The 21,116-nt window shown below is 37.4% G+C and overlaps 1 protein-coding gene across 6 annotated transcripts in view; it reads right to left on the bottom strand.

Moving 5' to 3' along the window:
• The window catches only part of MGAT4C (MGAT4 family member C), a 419,195-nt gene that overhangs the window by 34,935 nt on the left and 363,144 nt on the right, over positions 1–21,116 (bottom strand). For 2 of the 6 annotated variants that reach the window (XM_066995539.1, XM_048061022.2), the window contains 2 exons: positions 17,750–17,851; positions 849–917 (listed from right to left, as the gene is read on the bottom strand). The exons of 2 other annotated variants lie outside the window; for them this stretch is intronic. The gene's annotated coding sequence lies outside the window, so the exon portion shown is untranslated. Of the gene's footprint in view, positions 1–848; positions 942–17,749; positions 17,852–21,116 lie in introns of all 6 variants that reach the window. 2 more of the 6 variants (XM_048061021.2, XM_013190040.3) reach the window with 2 other exon arrangements.

The raw sequence follows: 21,116 nt of genomic DNA, 5'->3' as shown, positions 1-21,116 counted from the left end.
CATGCAAAAGAAATAGGTTAGACTAAGAAAACTCTGCCAACAAGATAAACCTATAGTCACAGACACATCTAATTCCCCAAGATTTCATCGTTAATATTTTATGGTCCTCACTGATCTGCCCAGTCTTGAAGAAAAATGTATCTTTCATTTAAGTAGACAGGGCAAAGTAATAGAATTTATTTGTATCAAAAAGAAAAAATAAATAAGTGAAATGCAAAGTACAATAAGGATGTCATGCTGCAAAGTATTCAGTTTACTCACTGTTACTCAAAACACTTATCACTGCTAGCTGTATTTATCTGAATAGCAAAAAAGCATTAGCATACATGTCTTCATTCCCATTAAGATGAAAATATGATGAATGCTATTTGTGGGTGTTTTTAATCTCTGCCTAAACACTTCATATTTCTCAGTCATTCTATAAAATAACATCCATTTCCTTTGCTGCAGATTCCTGTAAGATACCACTACTATTTCAAGTTTAACCTATCAACACTTTTGCTTTATCAGTATTAAAGAGAATATAAGAGGGAAATGATTCTTTTCCTGCATTCACTGATAAATCTCAATGCAACAAGGTATGTTTACTTGGGTAAAGACGCTTGAGAAGACTGTACTATTTAAATAGTTTTGCTGGTGGGCGTGCTTGCATTGGTGATATGTGAAAATACAAGAACAGAAGCACTATGCAGTGCTCTATAGTAACTGTATCAGTTATGTTGAGATATAGAATAATAGAATAGTTTAGGTTGGAAGCGACCTGAAAAACCATCTAGTTCCAAGTCCGTGGCCACCGTCAAGGACACCTTCCACTAGACCCGGTTGCTCAAATCCCAATCCAGCCTCACCTTAAACACTTCCAGAGATGGTCTTCCAGTTCTCTGGGCAAATTGATCATTGGAATAACAAGTGTTTGCCTATAGTAAAGAAGAAACAATGAACTTAACGTAGGAAAAAAAAAAAAAGAAAGAAAAAAGAAAGAAAAAAGAAAACAGGTATATCAGTTATAACTCCATTAACACGTGAGTTGTATAATGTTGACCATGAACAACTCTGCTTGTAATATAGTGATATATATGATTCAGAGAACTTCAGAAAAACTCTTAGAGCACATTGCTTGTTTGTCCTGCCTAGGCTGTGATGTCTGACTCAGATCTCAAATATGCAATTTGCAGCCCAGAGCAAGAAATAGTGGAAACCTTATCAGATGGAAATAAGCCACAAAAACAGATACTGAGGTTTCTGACATAGCTCTAAAATCCATCACCTACATCTGAGGATTGTTTAGCTTTCTCATCATCAAATCTGTTTAGTATAGTATATTGGTGTGATGTAGAAATTTTCCTAGATATTAAAAAATCTAAAGACCAACATTCTCTGGGATGCATATATATAGATATGCAAGGTGATTGCAGCCAACTTTCTTTACCTTTTCTGTCTTACTGAGCTACAGCATTATCATGGTATGACAGAAATGATGGTTGGGAGCACTACCTATGAATGTCATATAGGTCACTTCCTACTCAAAATGGGACTATAACCAACCTGAGAAAAGACCAGGTGTGGCTTTGTCTAGACAAGGCTTGAAAATCTCCAAGTCTATTCTGCAGCTTTTCTAGTGGATTTTTTTTTTTCCCTAATGTCTAATTTGAATGTCCAGCTGTGGTCTCTGACATTAATAAAGAGCTAAAACTACCATTATGTTAGCCACCCAGCATTAAATGTGGAAATTAAAGGAGGGAGAATAAAACTACTTACAACAGTCAATTTGTGCCACCAGATACAGGAACTAAAACATTAGTGCCAAGTCATCTTGCAACAGCTCATAAGTAAGACATGAAAACTCCCAGCAGAATGCTTTACCATTCAGGCTCCTCAGGGAACTAGTTAGCAAGGTCCCCTGGGAAACTGCTTTTGAAGGCGTTGGAGTCCATCAGTGCTGGTCAGTCTTTAAGCACTGCCTCCTAAAAGCATAGGATCGGGCAATTCCAAAAAAGACTGAAATTCTGGAAACTGAAAATGCTCTTTTAATTTATTGTCTTTAGTAGATTATTAGAAACCTATAACTGGGCAAAGACATAGAATAAAATACAACTTATATAAAAGACTAATGACTTCCTTTTTAAAATGTCATCAGTCTCTACAGTAGGTGTTGAAACTTACATGTTGTAGTTTTGATTGAAAGAGAGACAGAAAAGCAAAATTAGTCAGACTCAGAGTAGAAAGAGTTTTATATTAGTCCTTAGACCTATTTGCCTAAAATTCTTTCACTTACAAACATTAGGCCCTTTGCCAAAACTGATTAAATCATCAGTTTTACATTATTACTCCAGACATAAAGTAAATCAGCTTAGTAAGAAATATATACTTTGTGTTCTTTCTTTTACACCACTTTCTGTTAAACTCCTAAGTTATGAATGCATTCAAAACATTCATTTTGTGATGCCTGAGACAGCTAGTCATTTAATGAATCTCTTGACCAAGGAATACATTCAGCAAAATGTGAACTCATTACTGGCTACAGATGAGCTACCTTTTCAGGCCTGATTAAGTTTTAAATAAAAGCATCTATAGGGAGGTTCACTCCATTTTTCTCAATCTATATTTATAGTCAATTCATGTCACCTCTAAAAACATCTATTTTCCCAACTCAGCAAAGCCCTAGCTCAAAATTCCTAGATTGTGTCTCTTATATAAGACACCCTCTTCGAGACATTTGTACCAAATCCTTTTCTCTCACATCCTTGAATGTGCCCTTTCATTATGCTCCTTTCATCACAGTTATGAGTACTCCTTTCTCCAGAAAGACTTTGGAAAACTGATCTTTGTTTTTTAGTTATATTCCTATGTAATATCAGACAGTTTGAGCTACAGTTGGGTCTGAAGTAGTTTCTCATATTTTGTCAACATCTCTGATCCCAGCATTCAGTGATTTACACTTATGTAGAAAACAGACAAATGAGCCAAAGTGCAACCCATTTCCTCATTGCCTTTCATGTTTATAAAGCTAGAGTTCAAGTATTTATATCCCACAGGAGTAGATTTTACAACCCTGAAACATAGGTCTCAGGGAGACAGAGACATAGTGTCCTTTTGTGTCAACATCCACCTATATCCTATACCTAGAACTGAGTTCCAGGGTGAAGGCTCAAGCTATGAAGACTTTCACTAAAATATGCTTTTAGAGTACTTTCAAATATAAATTCAGAGAAGCTCAGAAAAGCCATAAATCCTCATCTACACACTTTGCACATAGTTTATATTGTACTGATTCATATTAGGTCAAATATTAAAGTGTTAATTTATACCAATATTCTTAAGCAACCTACAGAATCATGTATTATCTTTGGAAATATTTCACATAATGAAAACCATGTAGACTCTTATAGTTCCCAAATGACTTTTAGCGAACAGCGTAACCAACTAGCAACTTTTCACTAATTCCTAGGAAATGTATTTATATTTATGTATATAGAGACAAAATTCTAAATGATTACTGATTATAGATTTTTTATATACATTAAGGAAGATATATTTGACTCTTAAAAACTGAATATTTTCATTTGGTAGGTAATCTTTCAGTATAAATGCAGTAAAATGCAAGAACTAGTACCTGACTCAGGAAAACTGAGTTTAACAGTTGGCATCGCTTACAGACTATGTCAGCCCAGTCAAGACATTTTACTCTGTTTCCCAGTTTCAGGGTAATCAGTGCTTTAAAGAATCTCCTGCATCGTTAATCTAATGCTTTACAACTGTATAGCAAATCCAAAAGAGTCCATAAGCTAGTTCACATTCCTCCATCCACCGTAGGTCAGAAAACATGCCTACAGTTTTACAGCAAACTTAGATCTACAGAGCTAAAGTCACAAAATGGGAATAAAAATTTCCTCAAAAGGAAGCAAGGGAGATCACTGTTCACCATATTACATCTCTGCAAAATAATAAAAAAAAAAATTAAAAAAATATTAGAACAAATGCTCAGGTATTACCAGGAAGGCAACTGCACCTCAAATTACAGCGAAAACAACACAAACAAAAAAAGGTACCAAGTGCTACAGAGATAACTTTGGAATTTTTTTTTTCTTTATGCATATCTGGATATCAGCCTTACTTTGTACAAGAAGCTTCAAAGAAGCTACGGAGTAGTTTAGTTTCACAAGAAACACCTACTAGGCATCAAACTTATTCCAGCCAATTTTCAATGCATCAGATGAATGCAAAAATTAAAATGAAAAAAAGTCTCATTACATTTTCCCTTCAGAGGAAGGAGGGAGAAAATTCTTTCTAGTACCACATTCATTCATTCAAAACATGAGCTTTTGTCTTTGTTAAACATTTTTGATAGACGAGTGACTGTTATCAGCTGTAAAATGGGGTTCAGAGCTCTGTGAGCAAAAGGAAACTCAAAGACCCTCGGGGGAATTATTTGTGTTCTCTCTCATAGGTTACAGCAGTTATGGCAGAAAGAAAACACTCAACCTAACCCTGAGGCATTCTTCACTATTTCTGAATTTGACATAGGTGCTCAGAAGTAATTTGTTGCCACCATCTTCAGAAATAACCCTCAAGAAACCCATTAGAGCCTTTTCAGGTACACGCAACAGCATGAAAAAGCATTCAATTTTTAAGTTTATAGAAGTTTTTGTCTAAAAAAATGAAAGGGTCATTATCCTTTAGAGTTACGGGGGGGGGGGGGGGGGGGGGGGGGTAGGAATTAGTAGGCCATAATCAAACTGACACGTACTAGCTAGACTAAGTTTCCTTCCCTTCCTCTTGCCTTACCTCGCCTCACCTCACTTCGCCTTGCCTTGCCTTTCAAGATATTTTGTACTTTAAAGATATTAATTTAAAGATTTCTTTTTGAAACAAATTGTGATACAGCTAAATATATACATATGTATATATTATTGCACTACATTGTGCATATACATATGCATTACATATATGCATTTATGTTTGCCAAAAAAAAAAAAAAAGGCTGAATGACTGAATGCAAGTTAAAAAAAAAAAAAACAAACAAAAAACTGTTTTCAGTGTTTTCTAAGTTTTTTTTTTTTATGAGAAATATCACGCATCAATGGTTTTCAAATATTTTCTTAGTGAAAAGAGATAAAATTGCAATCAAAACTAGCACATCAAAAGAATTGAGCAAATGATACATAATACAAAGCTTCAATACATAATTGTCCAGACTTCTTACCAAGAAAATTGAGATGGACTGTGCTCTTTTGGATAGTTTTAGTCACTAACATTACCACCTGACTTCTCTGTACATTTCATCTTTCCTATGAAATAGTAATGTAATTCAACAAAATGCATACAAACAATACTCTCAGTGAGAGACTACCAACAAAGCAGAAGAACCATGCATAATTTATCTGTCATAATCTTTAGTTAATACATTGGGCAATGTTCTAAATAGTGTGATTTTTAAAAACAATAAAGATGTCTCACAGAAATATTAACTGTATGTTATATTGGAAGAATGCAAAAAAAAAAATAATCCCTAAGATATCTACAGGGACTATGTTGTAATCCATTTTCTTGTGCTGGTATTGTTTCCTTGGGCTATTTTATCTGGCCTGCTGTACCAAGGCACAGAATTATGAACAAAATCTTCTTATGATGAAAGATTTTTTTTCCTCTAGGTGCTGCATTTATTTTAAATTTGCCCTATACACAAGCTGCACTACTTAGCTAATTTCTACACAAGAGAGACAGTTTTGAAGTCAAGTATTGATCCAGTCTTTACTGATGAAACTGTCCTTATTCCCTTCATCCCCATCACTAAAGCCTGATAACCTCTCACTTGCATATTGTTGGAAGTTGTTTTGAAAGAAAGAAAATGAAAGTGTTTATCTGTCTGTCAACAGTCTACTTCGAGTCTAATTCAGCTCCATAGGGTTCTGTTTGGGGTGAAGGGTTTATTTCTACCTCTTTTTCACACAGAGTCCCTATGGCAACAAACATTTCTTCTCACTGGACCTGCAATGTGTTTTCGTAGTCTGCCAAGACTCTAGTTTCACATGGGAACATTCAGTGATTCTGGCAAGGAGCCTTGAAGGAATGGGTATGGATAAGAAAAGAAAAGGGGATTTTTTTTTTTTTTAACATGTATTATGGAACTCTACTGAATCTTAATGGAGTACCACAGGAGAAAATGAAGGCAGTGTATCACAAAGGTATGTCACGCATCAAACAAAAATCAAATGACAACATTTTGGCAACTGCATGAAGAAAATTTTGTGAGAATTATCTGTAGTAGGAAACACTAGGCATTTAAATATATATATATTTTTTTTTTTTTCTTGACTATGGCACAGTGCAGTCAACCTTTAGCTAATATTGAATGAGAAGATGAATACATTCAGTTCAGCAGTGGGCCATATACATATATACATGCATATATAGCTATACTACTTTTAGAACCTTATGACTTCTTACTACATATACTCATATTGAAATATATCTACTGTAGTATTTAGTTTCCTTTTTTTCAAGTTGTTCTGTGTTCAGTATTATTCATTTTGTGTAGGGTGATTTAATCCAAGAAAACTGTTATAATGTTGTAAATGGATTTCACTTAAACACTCAGTGAAAATTAAAATAATACTTTTAATAAGAAATACGAATTGAATAAATAATAATAAATAATAAATAAATAAGAAGTAAGAAAAATAATAAATAATAAATAATAAATAAATAATAAATAAATAAGAAATAAGAAATAAGAAATAAGAAATAAGAAATAAGAAATAAGAAATAAGAAATAAGAAATAAGAAATAAGAAATAAGAAATAAGAAATAAGAAATAAATAAGAAATAAGAATTGGAATGCAACCTTGAATGTTCTAAAATTCTGGAATGATCAATGGCTTCAATGCAATGCTCAGTACTTGAGGAAAGAAAAGAAAGATAAGACACTACTTAATAATGGTATAAACATGGAACTAAAAAGTCGTACTGAACAAGTGAAGATTTGGAGAAAAAAAAAAAAAGACAAATTTTGAGCAAACAGAGTTCAGATACCACAAGCAAGGTAAAGAACACTGAAGGGAATGATTGACAAACCTATAAAAATGAGTGCTGCAGCACAAGCTCTCAAGAAAAAAGCAAGAGGAAAAACAAATAAAAGGAATTCTCTTGTTTTGATTAGATTCTCTGCATCTAGAAGACAGATAATGGACACACAAGGAAGTAAAATAATCCAATTTCTTACTATTACATACACAATTACATTAAAAGATCGGTACTAGTATTGAAAGGCAAGCAATCAAAAATTAGGAAATACCTCAACTGTCTATTCCTATTCACTCTCAGCTTTGCCCCTGGGACACAGTTAATATGATAGTAATATAGTCACACATTATTTTGTCTCAATTTATCCTAAGGGAACACTGAACTGCTCTTTAATTCCATAATTGGTGAACAAGAAGCCAAGCTGTTCTGCTGCAGATACGAAGGCTAAGTGATTCCCATGAGGAAAAATGAGCATGTTTTTCTGAAGTGTAATGCACATTTGTTTCAGTCATGAAACAGGAGCAAACTATAGGGTTAGCAAAATAGTACTATTGCTCCATCTGCTCAATACTTGCTTCTGGTTTGATAGTGTCATGCCTGAAAATGCCTTACCAAAAGTTAGAGGAAGAACAGTTTAATTTTGTAAGACAGACTTCTTGATTTCTAAAGTTGTTTAGCCATCTATCTTGAATTTAAACTAGTAACAAAAAAGTAAAAGGTTTGTCAGAACATTAGCCCACACCATCCTGTTCCTTAAATATTAAGCATAATGCAGTTTAGTTTTAACTTAGTACAGCTATTCAAAATTAAATATATGAAGACAATCAACAACCTTCTTATAAATTCTTGATGCTGAGCACACCCAAATGCAAATAAAGTCAACAGTCTATGCAAATGATCAGAAAGTCTTAATACCTTTTCCCTAGTTTTCATACATCTTTATACTGAATTAAAAACAATATTAAAATTTTATTAAGAGTTTTTCAAGTACTGTTGTATGTGGTTTAGAAAAATCTCATTTTTGAAGATTGAATTAAACTTTTTTTTTCCCATTCCAAAGATACTTGGAACATACAACAACTGAAATAACCCCAATTTTCATTCTTACAGGCCCATGTAATTGTCCAGTGAAATCCAATCACATCTGAATAGACATGAAGATGGGTGTTTTAATATTACCTCAAGACATATACCTCAAAAAATATTAATATTACCTCAAACCATGTTATCTGGAGTAAAGAAAGAAAAATATTTCATTTTACATCTATTATATCATAAAAAGAGGTGATGATAACCTATCAAATATAAGATTTTGCATGAGGGAATAATAGTAAGATATAGTTTTGCCCCCAGATTCTGCAGATATATCGACTTCAGTAGTGGGAACAATTGCTGAGAGTTGAGAGCAGGGTTTATTTGTATTTTACAGTTTATAGATAGATCCAAATCAGCAGAAGAAAGAAAGATAGTTATGAACATAGGAAAATATTTTAAAATATCCTTCCTGTAAAGCTGAAACTTCATTTACAAAATAAGTTTCATTAGATGCTGATACAATCACACCTCAGCATCTAGAACCTACTAGTGCTAGCAGTAGTGTCATTAGTTGGTATTAATGTCATATAAGAGCTAATAAAACAAGCACCATAGCTGTTCCTGGAAGCAGGAACAGAATGTTCAGTATATTCTTAAAATGCAAATAACTTTGTAAGGGAAGAGGGAGGTGTCATGGAAGTCAAGACATATGTAAAATACAGAATAAAGCTTTCACAAGAATTATGTGTCTATAATAAATTTAACTAGGATGTAAATTAGAAGAAGGTAAAGATCTAGAACAATTTTCTAATATCTGTTAAAGGATTTAAAAAAAAAAAAAAAAAAGAAAAGCTATTCAACAGAGACAGATCGGTTTAAAATAGTAGAATCACAGAATCATAGAATCATGGAATATCCCAAGTTGGAAGGGACGGACCCATAAGGATCATCGAGTCCAACTCCTGGCACCCCACACAGGTCTACCCAAAAATTCAGACCATATGACTGAGAGCACAGTTCAAATCCTTCTTAAACGCCGACAGGTTTTGTGCCATGACTACAGCCCTGGGGAGCCTATTCCAGTGTGCGACAACCCTCTCAGTGAAGAACCTCTTCCTGATAGCCAGCCTGAACCTCCCCTGTCGCAGCTTGACACCATTCCCTCAGGTCCTATCACTGGACACTAAAGAGAATAGATCAGTGCCTGCCCCTCCGCTCTTCCTCGAGAGAAAGCTGTAGACCGTGATGAGATCTCCCCTCAGCCTCCTCTTTTCCAGGCTGAACAGGCCAAGTGACCTTAGCCACTCCTCATACGTTTTCCCCTCTAGGCCCTTCACCATCTTAGTAGCCCTCCTCTGGACACTCTCCAATACTTTCACAACCTTTTTGTACTGTGGTGCCCAGAACTGCACACAGTACTCGAGGTGAGGCCGCACCAGCGCAGAGTAGAGCGGAACAATCGCTTCCTTGACCCACTAGCAATGCCATGCTTGATTCACCCCAGGATACGGTTGGCCCTCCTGGCTGCCAGGGCACCCTGTTGGCTCATATTCAACTTGCTACCAACCACAACCCCCAGATCCCTCTCTGCAGGGCTGCTCTCCAGCGTCTCGTCACCCAGTCTCCATATAGCCAGGGTTGCCCCATCCCAGCTGCAGGACCCAGCACTTGCTCTTGTTAAACTTCATGCGGTTGGTGATTGCTCAGCTCTCCAATCTGCCCAGATCTCTCTGCAAGGCCTTTCCACCCTCAGCAGAGTCAACAACTCCTCCCAGTTTAGTATCATCAGCAAACTTACTCAAAACACATTCTAGTCTTACATCCAAATTGTTTATGAAAACACTGAAGAGACCTGGCCCTAAAACAGAGCCCTTGGGGACCCCACTGGTGATCAGCTGTCAGCCTGATGCGGCCCCATTTACCATAACACTTTCAGCCCCACCCAACAGCCAGTTATTCACCCATCATCTGATTTTTTGGTCCAGCTGTATGCTGGACATTTTGTCAAGTAGGATCCTATGGGAAACCATGTCAAAAGCTTTGCTGAAATCCAAAAAGATCACATCAGCTGATTTCCCTTGATCGACTAGATGGGTGATCTTATCATAAAAGGAAATCAAGTTAGTCAAACAGGACCTACCCCTCGTGAACCCATGTTGGCTGAGACCAATGACTGCATGGTGACCCAGGTGTGCTTCAATAACTTCAAGGATAATCTCCATAATTTTACCAGGCACTGATGTGAGACTGACAGGCCTGTATTTTCTAGGGTCTTCTTTCTTACCCTTCTTGAAAATTGGTACAACATTTGCCAGCTTCCAGTCAACTGGGACCTCTTCAGATTCCCAAGACCACTGAAAAATAATTGAGAGATTTCCTGCGATGACGTCAGCCAGCTCTCCAAGCACTCTGGAATGAATCCTATCTGGACCCATGGACTTGTATGGATCCAGGTGGAGCAACAAATACCGCACACATTCAGGGTTGGTTGGGAGTTTATCTTTGCCACCATCATGGTCCTCCAGCTCAGGGCACCCGGGTTCCCAAAGCCCATAATCAGCGTTGAAGACAGAGGCGAAGAAGGCATTAAATGTCTCTGCTTTGCCTATGTCCTTGTCTGTGAGGTGACCTTCCCCATCAAGTAGCGGACCTGTGTTTTCTATGGTCCTCCTTTTTCTATTCACATATTTTAAAAAGACCTTTTTATTGTCTCCCACAGTCCTGGCCAGCTTCAACTCTAATTGGGCTCTGGCCACACAAACTTTCTCCCTACAAAAGGGAACAGGATCCCTGTAGTCCTTCCACATTGTCTGACCCTGTTTCCAGCAGCCATACACTTTCTTTTTCTGCCCAAGCTCCAGATCCCTGGTCAGCCAAGCAGGCCTTCTGCCCTGCCTGCTTGACTTCCGATATTTTGGGATTGCCCAATCCTATGGTTTAGGAGGCAGTGCTTAAAGACTGACCAGCACTGATGGATGCCAACGCCTTCAAAAGCAGTTTCCCAGGGGACCTTGCTAACTAGTTCCCTGAGCAGCCTCTTCTTTCCCCATATCCAGGGCTGAAGTTTTGTTGGCAGTTTTCCTCCTGTCACTAAAAATTTTAAGATCAATTGCTTCATGGTCGCTATGACCAAGGCAGCCACCAATTGCCACGTCCCCCACAAGAACATCTCTGTTCTCCAGCAACAGATCTAGGAGGGCACCCTTCCCAGTTGGCACGTGCACCAAGAAGTTGTCATTGAGATGCTTTAGGAACCTCCTGGACCTGCTCGTGTTGGCAGCGTGGTAATCCCAGTTGATGTCTGGCAAGTTGAAGTTCCCCATAAGGACAAGGGGAGTTGATCTCGAGGTATTAGTTTCTCAAAGAATAATTGATCAGTGTTGTCATCCTGGCTGGGTAGTCTGTAACAGACTCCCAGAACGACATCCCCTTTATTTGTTTGTCTCTTAATCCTTACCCAGAGGCTCTCAACTTTGCCATCGCCAACTTCAAGCTCCACACAGTCCAGCCCCTCCTTCGCATACAGCCCCCCCCCCCCCCCCCCCCCCCCCCCAGCCTCGCCTGCCCTGCCTGTCCCTCCTGAGGAGCCTGTAACCATCTACTGTGACACACCAGTCATAGGACTCATCCCACCAGGTTTCACTTATGCCGAAGATATTGCAGCTGAGGGACTGGGCCAAGACTTCTAGCTCATCCATTTTATTCTTCATACTGCTTGTGTTTGTGGAGAATCACTTCAAGTGCACCTCATTGCATGCAGCACCTCGTGGAGCAGACCAAAGGACCTCATTAGCACACAGTCCGTCTGATTCTACTGTGCCATCTCTTAGTTTATCACCGACAGGCCTGGTTTTATCCCTTTCCCCCTTCGACTCTAGTTTAAAGCCCTATCTATCAGCCTCGCTAACTCCTTGGCAAAAATCCTTTTCCCCCTCTGAGAGAGGTGCATCCCATCTGGTGCCAGCAGCCCTGGTGTCACGTAGACCTTCCCATGATCAACAAACCCAAAGTTCTGCCAGTTGCACCAGTCTCAAAGCCGGGTGTTAGTAAGATGAGTCTGCTTGTCAGCATTGATCCCTCCTATTGTAAGGACAGAAGCAAACACAACCTGTGCCCCTGATCCTTTAAGTAGTCGCCCCAAAGCCCTAAACTCCCTTTTGATCGCTCTCAGACTTCTCCTTTCTACTTCGTCATTACCAGCCTGAAAAACCAGTAGCGGGTAGTAGTTGGTGGGCTGTACCAGGCAAGTGACTTTCCTGGCAATATCTCTTACCCGAGCCCCAGGGAGGCAGTAGACTTCCCTGTGGATTGGGTCTGGATGGCATATCAGGTCCTCTGTCCCTTTCAGAACGGAGTCCCCAGTGACGATAACCCTTCTTTCTTTCTTGACAGAAGACATTGCGATGTGAGGGGTAGATTGCCTTGCCTTAGGCACCCCTTCCATCTGGGATGGCTTTTCATCTACATCATTGTTTTGACTGTCATATTCTAGAGCCTCATACCTGTTACACGAGGGTAGACGGGAAGGTTAGGTGGGCAGGGAGGGGGCTCGCCTACCACCCCGAGCAGGAACCTGCTTCCATTCCCCCCCCGGGCCTAGGTCCCCTCCTACTGCCTGGTGGGATGGGGGAAATTTTGTCTTCTGTGTAGAAGGAGACACTTGTGTTGTTGCAGGCTCGTGAGTCTGTCTCAGGGAGGGTAGAGTGTGCTTCCACAAGTCAATTTCCCTTTCTGACTCCCTGATGCTCCTTAGCCTACTCACCTCCTCCCAAAGCTCCGCCACCAGACTAAGCAATTCTTCAACCTGGGCACACCTCCCACAGGCATACCCACCGCTGCTGCTGTCGGGCACTGATAGAAGACGCACACCCTGCAGCCCAAGACCTGGACATCCGTGTGTTTCCCCAAGACCTCTGTCTGGGTAGCCACATCAGTGACTGTGGCTGAAGAGGCTGCAAAAGATGCGGAGGCCATGGTTTTCTGCCTGGTGGATATCATGACACGGCTCTTCACGAACAGGTTACAACCATTGTTGGGAAAGACCATTGGAGAAGAGTGGTGAAGGTGCCCTCCCACAGCATGAACTGTTGTGCAAACTGCCCGCCATGCCCTGAGTGACGTGCCATGCCCTGTCTGCCTGTCCTGGTCGCTGCGCTCCTGGTCGCTCGTGCTCCCTGAGGGCTGCCTTTGTGCGGCCGGGAAGGGGGCGCTGCTGGCTCTGCCCACGCCTCGTGAGCCTCCCTTGAGAGGGCTGCTGGGCCCTGGCAGCTCCCTTGGATGCCTCAGGTGGCCTCGATCCCTAGCTCCGCTGCAGAACGCGTCTGGCGCGGAGTCCGCCTTGGTGAGTGGCTGTAAAATGGCAATGACATCCGATTTCAATGGTCCGCCACTGCCGCTGTTGGCTCTGCCCATGCCTTGTCAGCCTCCCTCGCGAGGGCTGCCACGTCCTGGCACATCCTGGCAGCTCTCTTGGCTGCCTCGAGTGGCTTCAATGATGGAAAAAATCCCTGCTTGCCTCGATCCCCCACTCAGCTGCAGAATGCGTCTGTCGCAGAACCGATCGCCTCGGCAAGTAGTTGTAAGGCTTGTCAGTTGCAATAGACTGCAGCTAGTGACATAGGAAATCCTTTCCAGTTTGATATTTCAGTTCAGTGAGTGGAAGAAATTCTAAAAAGAAATTATAAAATTATATATATATATATTTCTGACTTAAAGTTTGAAGAATCTAAGAACCTGAATATTGATGGTAATTTTTTTTTTTTTTGTGAAATTACATGATAAAAAATGAGTTTGGAAAGGAAAAGAATATATTAAAAAAAAAAAACCTATACAAAGTCAAATATTTAATTTCTCTTAGGAAGAAATTCAGTAGCAAAAGGAAATAGAAGATGTTGACACTCACTGAAAGGTTCTATATAGAAGACAGCTAATAAATTCAGTCCACAGGCAAGAGTAAAGAAACAAAGAGGTATATCTTACTGCTTCAGTGGCAATTTGGTGACACTGAAGTCAAAAAAAGTCATTCATAAATGACCAACAATATATTACTAAAGATGAGTATAAGAAAGAGCAAGTATGCAGGTACATAGTAAGAAAGGTTAGGGAGTTACAATAATTACATTATTATTTATAGTTATTAGCAATTAGTTGTACTAATAGTTATAGTTCTTCATGAACATTGAAAATATAGAGGCAGAAGATTGTGTTACAGTAGAGAAAAGGAGAAAAAAAGATAGTTTAGTACCATCACTTATCAGGGATGGAGAGCTTTCAGAAAGTAGACTACTCTAAACATCTGAAAAAACAGAGGAACATTTTCCCTTCCCTTCCCTTCCCTTCCCTTCCCTTCCCTTCCCTTCCCTTCCCTTCCCTTCCCTTCCCTTCCCTTCCCTTCCCTTCCCTTCCCTTCCCTTCCCTTCCCTTCCCTTCCCTTCCCTTCCCTTCCCTTCCCTTCCCTTCCCTTCCCTTCCCTTCCCTTCCCTTCCCTTCCCTTCCCTTCCCTTCCCTTCCCTTCCCTTCCCTTCCCTTCCCTTCCCTTCCCTTCCCTTCCCTTCCCTTCCCTTCCCTTCCCTTCCCTTCCCTTCCCTTCCCTTCCCTTCCCTTCCCTTCCCTTCCCTTCCCTTCCCTTCCCTTCCCTTCCCTTCCCTTCCCTTCCCTTCCCTTCCCTTCCCCTTCCCTTCCCTTCCCTTCCCTTCCCTTCCCTTCAATTGCAGGTCTGGTTAGCAACAAGAACTGACACAAATTGCTAAGAATAGGCCTGAGTTTAGTCATATTAGATCTATTTTGTCTGAGATCCAGTTGCTGAAGTCATATACTAACAAGAGCTGCAAAACCAGAATGACTCAATCAATCATACATGTATGTAAAAGATGAAAAGTTAATGCCACCACTAGTCTTGATTTATATAATATCTTAGCAGTTAAACATGAGACCTGGGTATAATTTTATTTTCAGTGAGATGCGATTCTTACCCCTTCAGTATATTGTTTGGGAGAGTGTTCCTGCAGTCAAGTACAAAGGTAGTTTTAACACATCACAGTAACTGAAATGAGGCAGTAAAATCAGTTGAAAAGGAATCCAGATTCAAACATAAGAACCATTTCTGACAGCTGATGTGATGGTTCCAACTTTTTTTTTTTTTTTTTTAAGCCTCTTTACATTGTATTGCTTACAACACAGCTTCTCAGATTCAGCAGGCAAACTGGGAAAAGATCCCATACAGTTTAAATTGTAATGTGACAAAATAACATTCACAATTTTTTGGAGAAAAAAAAAAATGTCTTTTCATAGCTCTGTTAAGTTCTTCTTTTGTCAATATGTCCCAAGAACTAGCACTCCAGAAGAAACAGCTCTACTCTGCCAAGTTTTTGTTCTTTCATGCTAAAGACTAGTTTTCAATGTTCTTGGGTTTGGACTGCTCAGAACCTACATGGAGAAGTACAGAACTGCATTTCTATGAAGTTTTTAGGTCAAATTAGGCATGCTTAGTGAGTTTAGACATGATTATGTAACCAATAAACAGAAACAAACAAGTGTTTCTTATTTAGTTAGCTGCTGTGTACCTGCAACCTGCTTTAGCTGCTTAAATCCTTTCCTTGAATTTGGATCATAATTATAAACAATAATTATCCATCTATTTATTTATTTATAGTGAATTAATGTAAAAGAGAAACTTTTGTACTGAAAATGTACCCTGTTGCAGATTGTGAGATCACTGGGACTTTTAAAATATTTTGCTACAGAAGAATCATCATAGAAAATTATGCACTATATTCTCTGCTTGGGAAAAAATGCCTTTTCAGTCTGCCTAATTAATTGTAACATGGTAAAGAAGATGAGAATGTATTACACAAAGCCTAAATGCTTTCAGCCTCTCTTTTGAAAGATTAACACAGGCATCTCAATATGAGAAAAACAATCCAGGGGGAGACGGGCCCTGAAGAACTCTTGAATACCTAAAAAGATAGGAAATCAATAAGGCTCGTAATTATTGGCACAGAGATTTAATGAAGTGTAAAACTTTGGTGTAACAACAAATTAAAACTCCATTAATGTCTATGGGTGATGAAGGAACAAAAAATGATTCAGAAAAAAAAAAAAAAGTTTTCATTTCTTTCTTTTCCTATACAATTCTTTCAGATAATCTTTTTTTTTTTTTTTTTTTTTTTTTTTTTTTTTTTTAATGTAAAGAATAGCTGAGAAAGACTTTAAATGGTAATTTTCACGGGAACTTAAGACTTATTGTAAAGCAGACCTAAGCACTTTTTAATACTTCCCAGATGGATATAGTATTTTAAACTGGTAACAAGTTCCACTGAAAAGACTTAGAAATTAATATGAAACATTCTACAGGGAGGTTAACTGGGTTCATTTCTTGAAAGTGTGTTCTAAATTAGCTTTTTTTTTTTTTTTTTTTGTTCTAGACAGACAGAATAAAAGTTCTTTGAAACTATTGCCATTGAGCTTGATCCTGAGATGCAGAAGAATCTGACATAGCAAGGGGAACCAGGAGACCAGGAGGCTGGTAGTTTACATGTGGATCACAAAGGATTCTCAAAAGCATTCATTGTCCAAGGAGGATGAATCAGACAGCTTTGACAAATATTTGCAGTAAAATGAATTCCCTTCTTGTCTTACTCTGTGATTACTGCTGGATAAGCTCTTCCATTTGTTTTAGTCCTTTCCTGTTTTATACAATCCAAGCCTCTGACAGAGACTGTATGATTTCCTATGACACTGTTACATATATATTTTCCTTGTATTACACAAGCAAGTTAGTAATCAATTTTGATGGATGTTAACACACTGTACAACAACTAATGACCCCAGAATAAAATATTCATCACAGTTTGTTCTAGCCATACGTCTTCTCTAAACATGTGATCTGTCTATTTGCATAATGATACCTAAATATTGTAGAACTTTATTAGAAATTCACACCAGCTGAAACACAGAAGTAGGTACAGACCTTACATTACCGAAACACCATCTAAGAAAAGAGAATGGCACCAACAGAGATAAATATTTAGTTATTGATTGAACTAAATTACAATACTAGGGAAACAGATCACCTAGCTTTTAGAACTGTGTGTGTGAGAGTAGAAATGATATGATGTTAGAACAGAATGAAAAATAAAAGTTGAGAACAAGATTACAGTATATTTAAAACAGTCTATAAAGGGTCTGCATAGACTCTTTGCACAGGAATCTTACCTCTAAATAACTAACCAAAGTCCTTAATTCTGATTCAGAGCACTGTTTTTGATTGTCATTCCCCCATGAGAAATGCCCTCCTTGTGATGGTTGCTGTCCATCTCTTCCTCAGTAAATGACTGCTAACCCCTTGGCAAAAGAGCCCTATTTCCCCAGTGACTGTAGCAGCTTGGTTTTCTGTCAGGCTTTGAAAAAAATGCAGAAGGATTCACCTCTTGGGCAGCTATTTCTCCTTCCTCATGGGAAAACACAAAGAGAGTGATAAAAATGATTCATGAGCTCAGTTAGACTTTTTTAGAGGAGAGGTCGGAAAATGCGTTAGATGATCTTCCAAACATATTAAGATGAAGACAGCTAAACACTGTAATTATAAAGATCAAGATTCTAAGCATCTCTTGTTAGTAATATGCCATTTTTTTAGACATTTTTAAATACCTAAAATATGTTAAATACAAAACCAGAAATTACTGCAACCTACCGTCAAATGTTTGAGGATATACTGAGCAGAACGATTCTCCTTGAACCATCTCTTAATCAAGTTCTGCTGTGGGGTTTGAAGCTACTTCATTCTGACAGAAACCTGAGGGACAATAGAGATGGGAGAGAAGCTATGCCTCTGTAATGAATCACTGCTGATCACAACAGAATCTATTCCTACAGAACATCTACTTTTTTTTTCCTTCTAAAAAAAGCATATGCTTTGTTGATGAAAATTGCCTAACCAATGGCAAGTAAAACCCAAACTTATACTGTGTGATTCCTATCAAGTCATATTTACAATAGGAATAGATTTTTTTTTTCCTGAGCTTGTTTAGGTGGAAAATTCACATCAGTAAAAAAAAAAAAAAAAAAAAAAAGTTTTGGAGGGGCTATATTTTATCTCTGTTGCAAGCTATAGCTCAAGGAAAATGTTAAATCTTAAATGGCTGATCTAATCTGTGCAGTCTTGGACAATGATTCCCTATTATCTAGAAACAGAAAAATAGTCTGGCTCTTTAGCTATTTGTAAGACTTCCCACAAAGTCAATGCTCTACAGTTATTAAGAAAGCAAATATAAAGATTTCATGTTATGTCAGAGGAATCAAACATTCCAATTTTGCTGTTGTGGTGTGGTGGGAACAGAGGAAATGACATTTGTAATAGTAAAAACAACAACAACAAGAAGAACAAAACAGTTAAATAAACTGCATTTACTTACTTAATACAAACTTCAGATAATTTAATGCCATTCCATTATGTCATTGAATCAATGTAATGTAATTAAAAAATTCAGGATTCACAACAATTGACAATACTGATATTTAGACTGAAGTCTAAAATTATATTAGGATTGTGTTCAACCAACTAAAAGTTTCATCAAATCAGTCTAACAGAACTATTGAGCCTAAAATGTAAGAAGGTAGCTGTCACAGCAGGTCTGACTCCAGGCCAAACCTGATCAGTGCTTCATCTCCAACAGTTGCCAGGCAGATAGTTAAGAGAAAGTTCTTAGAATTCCAGACAGAGTTATTTTGTGCATAAAGCGTGGAAATATTTCAAATCAGCCAAATTTCTCAGGAGCAAAGTCAATCCAAAATCATATAGACTAATATATATATTTTTTCTTTGTAAACATGGAAACTAAATATTCCTATAAGATTCCTATCGAAGAGGTGCTTTCTGTTTCTCTCATCCTCACAGATATTATAAGTAGAAAATATACCAGGGAATATGTTCTGACTATTTATCTGCCCTTAATAAAAACAATTTGTCTCAAGATTGAAAAAAACAAATATGTGGAGTAAATCAGTGAGGAAACAGAGAGGGTTTTGCAAAACTAGAAAATGATGCATTGATTGTCTCAATCAGATTTTAAGTTCTTTATTTTGTCCTCATCATATTTATGACATCTGTTTCTAACTTGCCATATTAAATAATAAAATAATAATAATAATAATAATAAAATAATAATTTCATGCATTTAAGGTTGCATTTCTGAATTGATTTAAAAGCATCTGCAAGCACTTTTCAGCCTTCAGTTGCCTAATTTGCTTCCTATCTTTTATTTAATGTTGTTTTCCTCTTTATTACACTTATTTCCTGAGTTGAGTCTGTAGTTTGCTACCTGTCAAGTCGTGATTTTTTCCAAAAATGTTAATTTTGACCTATTGTTAGGGTAGTTGTAATAGTTTATTCCAATTAAAATTTCCTCAGTTTTAACTTTTCTCCGTATTTCCTAAAAAACTTTACACTCCCCACAGCAACATTAAAATACAATGTAAATACAGTTCCATGTTTGCATTAAGTAAAATTTCTTTTTCTTTTTCTAGTAGCAACACATACTTCTCTTTCTTTATCTTTCTTTATATCGTATTGAAATTAGAGAAAAAAAAAAAAAGTTTGAGTAAATTGAACTTTTTACCTAACCAGTGATAAAGGTTTGTGACATTTCTCCAAGTGGATTACACCTACCTCTCCACAGTGTTTTGGACACAATCCATGATCAGCCAGACCAGCCTTATTTATTTATCTATTTAAATTAGTAAATTTAAATTAAAAATAAATAAATAAATAAAAATGTTGTCGGAGTGCCAGCAGGTTTTTTCATGCTTTTCTACAACCTCATTTTATAAAAGATTTAAAGAAATAACCCAATTTACCATACAGCCTTAGCATCAAGAAAACCCAGACAGGACTGAAAAAACAGATCAAGCATATGAATTCAAGTCAAAGATCTGAGTCATGACAACTTAGGAAATCATAAGAATGTTAGTAGAGCTAGCAGTTTTCATTTAAAGCAATTCTGTTTCTTCTCAAACAGGTGATATTCCTTGTATTTCAACTGTCTTAATTAAATTTACAGGTTTTATCTTCAAATGGGAAATAAAAAGTAAGTATTATTTCCAAAGTTATTATTCAACTGGTAAATTTCATGAAAACAAAAATTAAAGCATGAGATTCTTCAAACTGATTGAAAAATAACTGGTGCAATCCTAGGTAAAATATCTTTTTAAATCAATGGACAAACTTAGGCATGATAGTAGAAAAAGGGCCCTGTTTTTCAATATCTTCCTCTCCTCTCAATTTTAATATTCTTTGACATCATTTAGTAAATGTGTTTTTTTGTTTGTTTTTCATTTAATTTTACTTATATGTTCTTCTAAGCGTACACTTAGAAAAAATATTTCTCAATAAATTGTTTTGGCTAATTATAGCAGTATACAACTTCATAATTATTTTTTTGACTCAAATGATTTTATTAAAGTTTCCTTAAAGAACTTTCAGAAAACTTCCTGTTTCTATTTAGCTTACCAGTGTTACCGTACTGATCTAAGCCAGAGTTGATCCAGTCTGAATAGTAACTGTTCCAAGGAATGGACAAACAATCACCTGCTTGATCTATATATGTAACATAATAATCACTGAATGGCAATGCTAGACACCTGAAGCTCGCTGTATGTCACCATTCTTTTTATGTTTTAAGCTATTACTTTTAAAAAGTGTGAATCATTTACAAGTATTGCTTATTATAAATATTTCAATACATCAAAGCTGTAACTTCTGTTGAGTTCTTTATTCATGAATCAGAATGCACATTGTTCTATGAATAAAACCAGTAATTGCAGGCCAAGAATTTACAGTCATTTATTTATTTATTTATTATAATTTTCACAGGGATTTACATTTGCTTTCACTTTATTGCAGTCCAAATAGCTTCAGATGCAGTGAATATTGAAGGAAAATGTTTTATATATTTATTTATTTATTTTGAAACCATGGCGATAAACATTTTGATCATGAAAAATACTTCATTTTAAAGTAATTGCTTAATAAATAGCAAGCAGCTCGAGTTACATATATTTGT

The sequence above is a fragment of the Anser cygnoides genome, chromosome 1, assembly GCF_040182565.1.
Source record: "Anser cygnoides isolate HZ-2024a breed goose chromosome 1, Taihu_goose_T2T_genome, whole genome shotgun sequence".
Taxonomy (NCBI): domain Eukaryota; kingdom Metazoa; phylum Chordata; class Aves; order Anseriformes; family Anatidae; genus Anser; species Anser cygnoides.
This window is presented reverse-complemented; position numbering and strand designations above follow the sequence as displayed.